Below are 8,561 nucleotides of genomic sequence, written 5' to 3'. Positions count from 1 at the left end.
TTTACAACCTATGGGTTTTGATCCAAGAGGAAGATCAACCAAAACTCATGTTTTGTTTGATAAGATTGAATCCATTTCATCATTTATTGCTTCTTTCCAAAAAGCTACATCCCTTGAAGACATAGCTTCTTTAAATGTTTTTGGATCATCTTCAACGTTTAACAAAATAGGTATCTTTTTACACACTTTGGTTCTACTTCCTTCCACAAGGAATGCTAATGTCTGCGAGTCAACAAAATTTGGATCTAAGTACTTTCTTTTTATGGCTCTTTGACTTCTTCTCGGCTCAATTTGAGTATCATCCTTTTTTCTTTTACTGGATATATTATGAGAAGTCATATCACTTTGGTCACAACTTGGAATTAAGACATTTTGTTCATAATCTTTATTATTAGAGTTATACATAAATTTATTTTCAATAAATTCAACATGTATAAACTCTACAATAACATTTGATTGTAAATCTAAAATTCTATACGCTTTAGAATGTTGGGCATAGTCAACAAAAATGCCTTTTGTTGCTATGGGTCCAAGCTTTGTTCTTTGTGGTTCAGGAACTTTATAAAAGGCTAAGCACCACCGCACTTTAAAATATTCCAAGTTTGGTTTTCTTCCATTCCAAAGTTCATAAGGTGAGACCTTAATACTCTTGGAAGGAACTTTATTCAGTATATGACATGTTGTTAATAAGGCTTCACCCCATAAATCATGCGATAGACGTGCATTTAATAACTTAGCATTTGTCATATCAACCAAAGTTTTATTTTTCCTTTCAGCTAATCCATTTTGTTGTGGTGAATAAGGAGCACTTTTTTGATGTATCAAACCATTTTCTTTACAAAAATTATCAAATTCTGTAGGAAAATATTCTCCTCCTCTATCACTTCTTAGAATTTTGATTTTTTTACCTTTTTGGTTTTCCACAACAAATTTATATTCTTTAAATTTCTAAAAAGCTTCATTTTTTTGTTTTAATTAAATAGACATAAGTGAACCTAGAATAATCATCTATGAAAGTTATAAAATATCTCTTTCCTCCTCTAGTTAATTTTCCATTTAATTCACATATATCAGAATGCACAATATCTAATAATTGTGAGTTTCTTTTTACACTACGAAAAGGTTTCTTTGTCATTTTTACTTGTATACATATTTCACATTTTTCTAAGTGCTCATGTTTGCATGCAATATAACCATATTTAGACATAAATCTGTTACTATTCCAATATTCATTGTAGAAACCATGGCAACCAATTCATTGACAACCTCTTCTATTATGTTTGCTTTTTCAAGATTTTTAGAACCAAAATTCTTTCCTACCTTCCTTGATCTGCATTCACTAATCATATGGCCTTTCTTTCTACAATGGAAAGATTTTATATTTTTTTTATCTTTTTTCTTAAAGGCTTGTCTTGATACTTTAGTGCAGATGACTTGGATTTCATAGAATTCTTACCAAAATTTTTAGAATTCTGACTCACAAGATTCACTTTCGAATCAAAGGGCTGAAATAGTGTATTACGAGCACGTGTTTCACATTCTATTTGCATCTGAGTCATGAATTGTTCTATTGATAGAGACTCCATAGAATACAGAACCTTTTTTCTATAATTATTCCAAGATTGAGGCAGTTTAGAAAGAATTGCACCTATTTGTAGCGTATCAGAAACCTTAACCTCAAGTTCTTTTAGTTTTGAAACTAAAACTTGTAAATCATGTACTTGATCCATGATAGGCAGATTGTCTATCTTAAACTCAAAATATTTTAAAGATAAAAATTTGTCAGTACCTCTTTTTTCGTTTTTATAGGTAGTTTCCAAGGCTTCCCAAATTTCTTTTGGAGTTTTCATATTGTAGTAGAGATCATATAGACGATCTGTCAAAGTATTTAGAATGTGTCCACGACATATAAATTCATCTTCTTCACGTTTTTTTCTCTATGCCTTTTGTGCATCAGAGTCTTCAACAGTTGGTTCTAGAGGTGCAGTAAGAGTTGGTTCTAGAACATAATAATCCTTCAAGGCTGTGAGCAAAAACACCATCTTATCTCTCGAGCGGGTGAAATTGGTTCCATTAAACCGATCAAGTTTGATGAATTCTTGATTCATAAGTTGAAATCTTGAATTTGAATTAGACTTTATTGAAAACAACTCTTTAAAATTGTTAAAAAATTAGTAGAAGAAGAAAAGAGAAAAAAGTAAGGCTTGAGGCGTGCTGTAACACACTTTCTTTAAAGAGTTGTTGCCTACTATAGGGATTCACAAACAAGGACTCTCCAAGATACAACAAGCCTTTTTTGTAGAATGCTTTGAATGAATTATGGCTTGGAAGTATGTTCTTTTATAGATAGTGAGAGGTTGTGTCTGTTGTCTTTCAATAGATGCTTCTTTTTTATTTTCAACAGATGTGTCGGTATTGTTTTTTTAACAGATGTGTTTGTTGTATTTCAGCAGACGTATCTACAACTTTCAATAGTTGTGTTTGTTGTAAATACTTATTTTTATTTATTTTTTATTTTTATTTATTTTTTAAAAAGTTATATTTATTCTTAAACAATCACACCTGAATAATTATCTTCCAACAAATATTACAAACTATTCAACAGAAAAGGGAGGTCAAACCAGCAGAAAGCTCACCTCTTGAGGTAGCTTAAATNTCAGCAGACGTATCTACAACTTTCAATAGTTGTGTTTGTTGTAAATACTTATTTTTTATTTATTTTTATTTTATTATTTTTTAAAAAGTTATATTTATTCTTAAACAATCACACCTGAATAATTATCTTCCAACAAATATTACAAACTATTCAACAGAAAAGGGAGGTCAAACCAGCAGAAAGCTCACCTCTTGAGGTAGCTTAAATTGAAGGTCAGCCGGTGAGCTTCAATGTTGGGCTAGTTAGAAAGGAGAAGGGATGGAGGCGCTGCTCAAAGGGGGGGGGGGGGGAGGTGGGGGGAGAAGGAACGAGAGGCGAAGAAGGAGGAATCAACCATCGCAGGGGTTGGGTTGATTGCTAACGTAGGTCCAATGCGGCGTTGTGGGGGGTGGGGAGGGGGGAGGGGTGCGTTGGTGTGGGGAGGGAAGTAAGGGAGGCAGAGAGACAGAAAGTTGAGGGGAAAAGAGAGAAGGGAGAAATGGTGGGGGGGGGGGGGGGAAGAAAGGGAATCGAAATTTTAATTTAGAAATAATGACGGAATTATTGATAAAATTTTTCATTGGTAATCAATAATTAAATATTGGCAAAAATTCTGTCGATATACTTATTAATCATTGTCACGACCCGAAACTCCCCTCTAGCCCGTGACAATCACTGCGGTGTCTCAATGGGCACTCATCTCCCGAAATGCCAACTTGAACCCCGCAAAGCTTAATATCAGTTTCTCGTTTTTCCCGGTGAGTAACTATTACCAAATATTATGTTCTAAAGGATTTTGAGCTATTTCTAACTTAAAATTGATAGAATAAAAATTTTATCTCACAAGGGTATTTTGATCATTTTTCACTAAAAATTTTGAAACCAGTTAAAAATGTAGTAAACAAGTACCAATCGCATAATTTACAATTAAAAATAAGTTTAGGCATCTAAAACCTTTATTTGAAATGAAATTATAAATGTTTGAATATAATAAGAAGATAAAACAAGAAATTCAATAAAATATTTTATTTTTTTATAAACAGTAATTTTGGAGTTATGCGTAAATACTTTTTGTAACGTAAAAACAAAATAAATTCATCATATTGTAGCACAATAAACTATTAAATTTACAATAATCAAGTGGGCCCACAATAACTATAATTAAAGAAACTGTGAACCTACTGTGTGGAGGACGCTAATCCAATAGAAGCCCTCGATAGAAGCAGCTATCTACAGCCTAAAATGGGTGGAAAGGAGGGTGGTGAGATTATAAAATCTCAGTGAGTAAACAAACATCATTTAAATCAACTAAAGTCGAGTAAAATGAGACAATTAAAATATCCCATCATTTTAAATATTTCACAATTTAAAAATTTATCCCAACCCATGCAAATGGTTGTATTTGATTTAATTTCTCATTAAGGCTTATGACTTCCATAAACATTTGACTCATGCCATCAAATAGTACTCGATGATATTTTGATCAGAGGCGTACACTCGAGCCCGTTAAGGTTGTTAAAATTTCGTATACAAGTAAAACATAATTTTAGTTTGAGAAAAACACAGTCGTTCCTTGACGTTAGCGAAGTTCATTATCACGAGGTGGTTCGGCATGACGTGAACTCTATCCATACCTCAGAAGATACCCTACGCCCCTCTCCGACCGAGGTACATATATATATATTCGGATTCTGTACCCCTCTAATAGGCCGGTCCACAGAATTCGCCCACTGCAGCAAGCTAAACCCACCATACAATAAAATTCAATAATATGATATGACAATTATTATAATTCACAGCCTTTAAAGGCTAAATACATATTTCATACATTTCAACACAAATATCAATTCAGCCATTCATGCAAATATTGTCATAAGCCATTTGATTCAAATCATAAATTCAATTCATAACAAGTGGTCTCCAATTACTCTATTTTTTAAAATCATCATTCAATTTCGAGACAATTTATGAAATCTTTTCATGTAGACACATTTTGTTTGTAAAACTCAAGATTTACCCTTTAAATTCATTTTCATAAAATTTTACCAAAACCGATTAAAAACATACTTTAAATAATAAAAATGATGGTAAGGTTACTCATAGTACTAGGAGTTTGATATACTCCTATTCCCGGTCTTCGGGCACAATTTCTTTACCTTTGTTAGAGGGCTCACCACCTATACATCATACGTGACAGGAATTTCAATAAATTGTGTCAATTTATCATAAACTATTTCAGGCTCTCTAAATCTAAATGAATGCATGCGATGGGATGCAAAATGTCTGATTAATCACTTAAATGTGATATTCGACCTAAGTCACACTATACTCGGTCTAATTAGTTAAAATCTCCAATTTAACTCCAAATCAATTCTTCTCACTTTCTACACTCCAATTATACCTAAATTACCTCAGTGATTGTGAATGAGATTCAATTTATCAGTCCCGGGTCAATAATCACACATGTCTATACGTTAAGCAAAAATTCAAATTTTCACACCAAAATTTTCCATTTAATTTCTAGCCTCACCAAACATCAAATATCACCAAAATATCATGAAATATCATCAATTTCAGCCACAATATCCTCCCTAAAAAATTCAGCCAATAATGGTGATGGAGGAAAATGAATTCTTTTCTTGTTGTTTTGTTTCTAAATATGCTAAACTAACTAAAAATACTAACATAACTTAAAATCAAATCAATCCAACATCTTTCTCTCTCCATACCCATTTTGACCAGCCATGAATTCATCATGAAAACATGAAATCTAACCATGAAAAATAAGGAGAAATGCTTAAGAAAAATAGATTTCAAGTTTAAATTGAAAAATCCTACCTTTTTTACTTGTTTTCCTTGATTTTTCCACACTTTTTCTCTTGAAATCCTCCACCTAGGTTTTGTTTTTTGTTTTTCCTTTCTTTCCTTTTGCCTTGGCCAAATATGGAGAAGAAGAATGGGATAAATATGGGCTGATTTTAATGAAAAATAATAAAATATTCTTGCTTGACACGTGGCATGTTTCCATTGATCTATTTTTAAAACTTTAAAAATTTTAAACCTTTTATCTCCACCACATAATTAATCAAAGATCAAAATGAGGATAAGGGAAGACCATGTACTGGACAAGTGTCCTGGTGGTGAAAAATTACTGTTTTACCCTTAGGGTGGCAAAATTACCATTTTGCCCCTATGCTCCAAAAATACCGAAATTACAACTTTTTCACTTATCAACCTCAAATTATACTCCAATGAGTCAAATGGGGCCAAAAATATTTTTTAAAAATTCTCATTTTGTCTCCAAGTGGCAAATGACCATTTTGCCCATGGATAGTGAAAATTCCGCTTTGACTCCAAATTGATCATTGAACTCCAAATCACCATATTAAACCATTCAGGGACTTTGATATTCTTAATTGCATCTTAAATTCTCTATTTGATTTAGTTCGAGGCTTAAATCAAGTTTGTTGTACCTCTAGGTACAATACTGACTTTTGTAAATTATTCGGGACTCTCCTAGCATGCAAACATGCTATCCTTCACATGTATGTCATGACAAGTATTTTATAGAGTCAGACTTGACATATTCTCCCTTACTTGGGTCAACCATATGATCATTCTTCATGACTGATTTCGATATCCGACTAAATATTAATATTTTAATATTATTTTATTAATAAAATATTATTTTATTTTAAAAATTTTATCTTATCTCTTTGGTTCCCAAAGTTCCTTATTATGCCTCAATTCGCATCCGATCAACTTTATTTATCACCATATCAAAGTATGGGGCATTTCAATCATTCTTATTGTTTCACCGACATAATTTTTTTCGATAGTTCTGTTGGCGACTTAACAACATCATCGACTAAATAATCCTTTTGCATTTTGGTCGATAAAATCCGTCGATAAACTTGGTGTCATTTTACAATATCGCACGTCACTATATTATCAATGGAAACTATTCCATCGGGATTTTAATTTATTCTTATGTCAACTTTATTCTATCGATAATCTGTCGTTAATTACCGGCGAAATTTATTGACGGAATAAATTCTATCAATAATTGTTTATTTTCTTTGGATAATTATAATGCTTGAGATGGAAACATTCCTTCTTCCAAGAGTTTTTCCCATAAAGAGTCAACAAATTTTTATATGTATAATATAAACAATCATGACATTGTTTGAAATGATAACACTTTTCCCGATATAATCCCCTAGTCAACTCTACTCAATTATGGCTCTATACAAAATTTGGCTCATGACATTGATGCTTCGTGTATAAGGTATATTTTTTTGATACTGGATATAGAGTGGGGCAGCAGAGCTATTTTGTTGATCCGAGTCATGTATCCGATGAGTTTTGCTTTGTTTCAGGGAGAATGCTTCCGATAAGGTGAAATTGTAATGGTATACCGTGATCCTGCGAGTATGAAGCCACAAATTCCCTTTCTTTTGTAAAGTTATGATGATAACCTTCTACCACCATATAAAATATAATTCCAATCTTTTCTCAAAAAAAAAAAAAAACCTTGTTTGGAAATTGAATCGCTCAAAATCAAAATGCTTGCATGTAAATCTTCTTGCTTCATGTTTAAATTTGAATCGAAATCTATAAGTTGAAAGTTTTTGTTTTTCCTTTTCTAATGTGAATGGTAAGAATACTTCCTAATTGATTAACTTTGACAATATCCCGTAATTCCACTCGCAAGGTGATGAAGACCCATTAAATTCATTGATTTGAAAGTTATTGTGGTTATTAGACAATGGACCTTGTTATTTAATTTCTTTGAGAAGTTTTTTCCAATCAAATGGTAAATTCATTAAAATATTGTACAAAAATCAAATTTACCGTTTTGATAGAATATAAAGATTAATTGCATATGACTTAAAAACATTACAATTATGAGTAAAAAAAAGATAGTTTTGTATATGAGTATTTGGTTCATTGATTTAAGCATAACTCTCTGTCTAAAAAGTCATGTTAAAATCCTCATTTTCTTAATTATAAAAAAAAAAACTAATTCTAAATCAAGATTTTGTTTTTTCCTCTTTTGTTCTTCAAAAGAGCTCGTTCTAAGCAAACAAAAAACAAAATAATCAGGTTTTTGGTTTTTGGACTAATATTGTTTTTTAAGAACATGTTGAAATTGTTTTATAATTGCTTTCAAATTTTAATGATGATTCCACGTTGAATCCCAAAATCGAAACACATGCATGAATGCTTGCGTCCTGCATTATTGTACATGCTGTTATAATAAAAATATTTAGAATATTACTACAAATATATCTAAACAAACGCTACTCGTACGAGTTTATCGAACCACAGGTTAACTTTGTGGCCCACAAAACTAATGGTAAATATTTCATATACTATTAGAAATATTGTTTTCTTCTTATTTTACAAACAAACCTCAAAAATTTTGAGTTGTCTCAATTTCATTCAAGTCCATCTCCTCTCAATCAAGTAATCGCCAAATCAATTGTGAGAGGCACCTTCCCTTTAAGTTGCTTCTTTGCTCGACGTCTCGCAGCTTCTTCTTTCTTAACTAATTTCCTTCTCCGAATCCATCTCTTGATTCCTTGGATTGATTATCATTTTCTTCAGTGCAACAGCATTTTGAATGAAGTATATAGCCAACTCAACATCAGTTGTACGACCATAGCAACCAGCTAATTCCACCACCTTAGGGTGTTGATGGGGACGTTCAACAGTCTCTACAACTTGTCTTCTCATTTTAGGTTTAACCCATGATAACTGGAACATGAAATGCAAATTACCAAGAATTAACAAGTTTGTATATGATTGGTTCAAGACAATAAGCAAACTAGGAAACAATGATCATCAATAAATAACCTAGTTCTTGTTCATACAGTAATTCAACCAAACTCACAGCAAATCAAAGCTACATATGGAAATATAT

This window comes from Theobroma cacao, chromosome 3, assembly GCF_000208745.1.
Source record: "Theobroma cacao cultivar B97-61/B2 chromosome 3, Criollo_cocoa_genome_V2, whole genome shotgun sequence".
NCBI classification, from domain to species: Eukaryota; Viridiplantae; Streptophyta; class Magnoliopsida; order Malvales; family Malvaceae; genus Theobroma; species Theobroma cacao.
Note: the sequence above shows the minus strand (reverse complement) of the source record.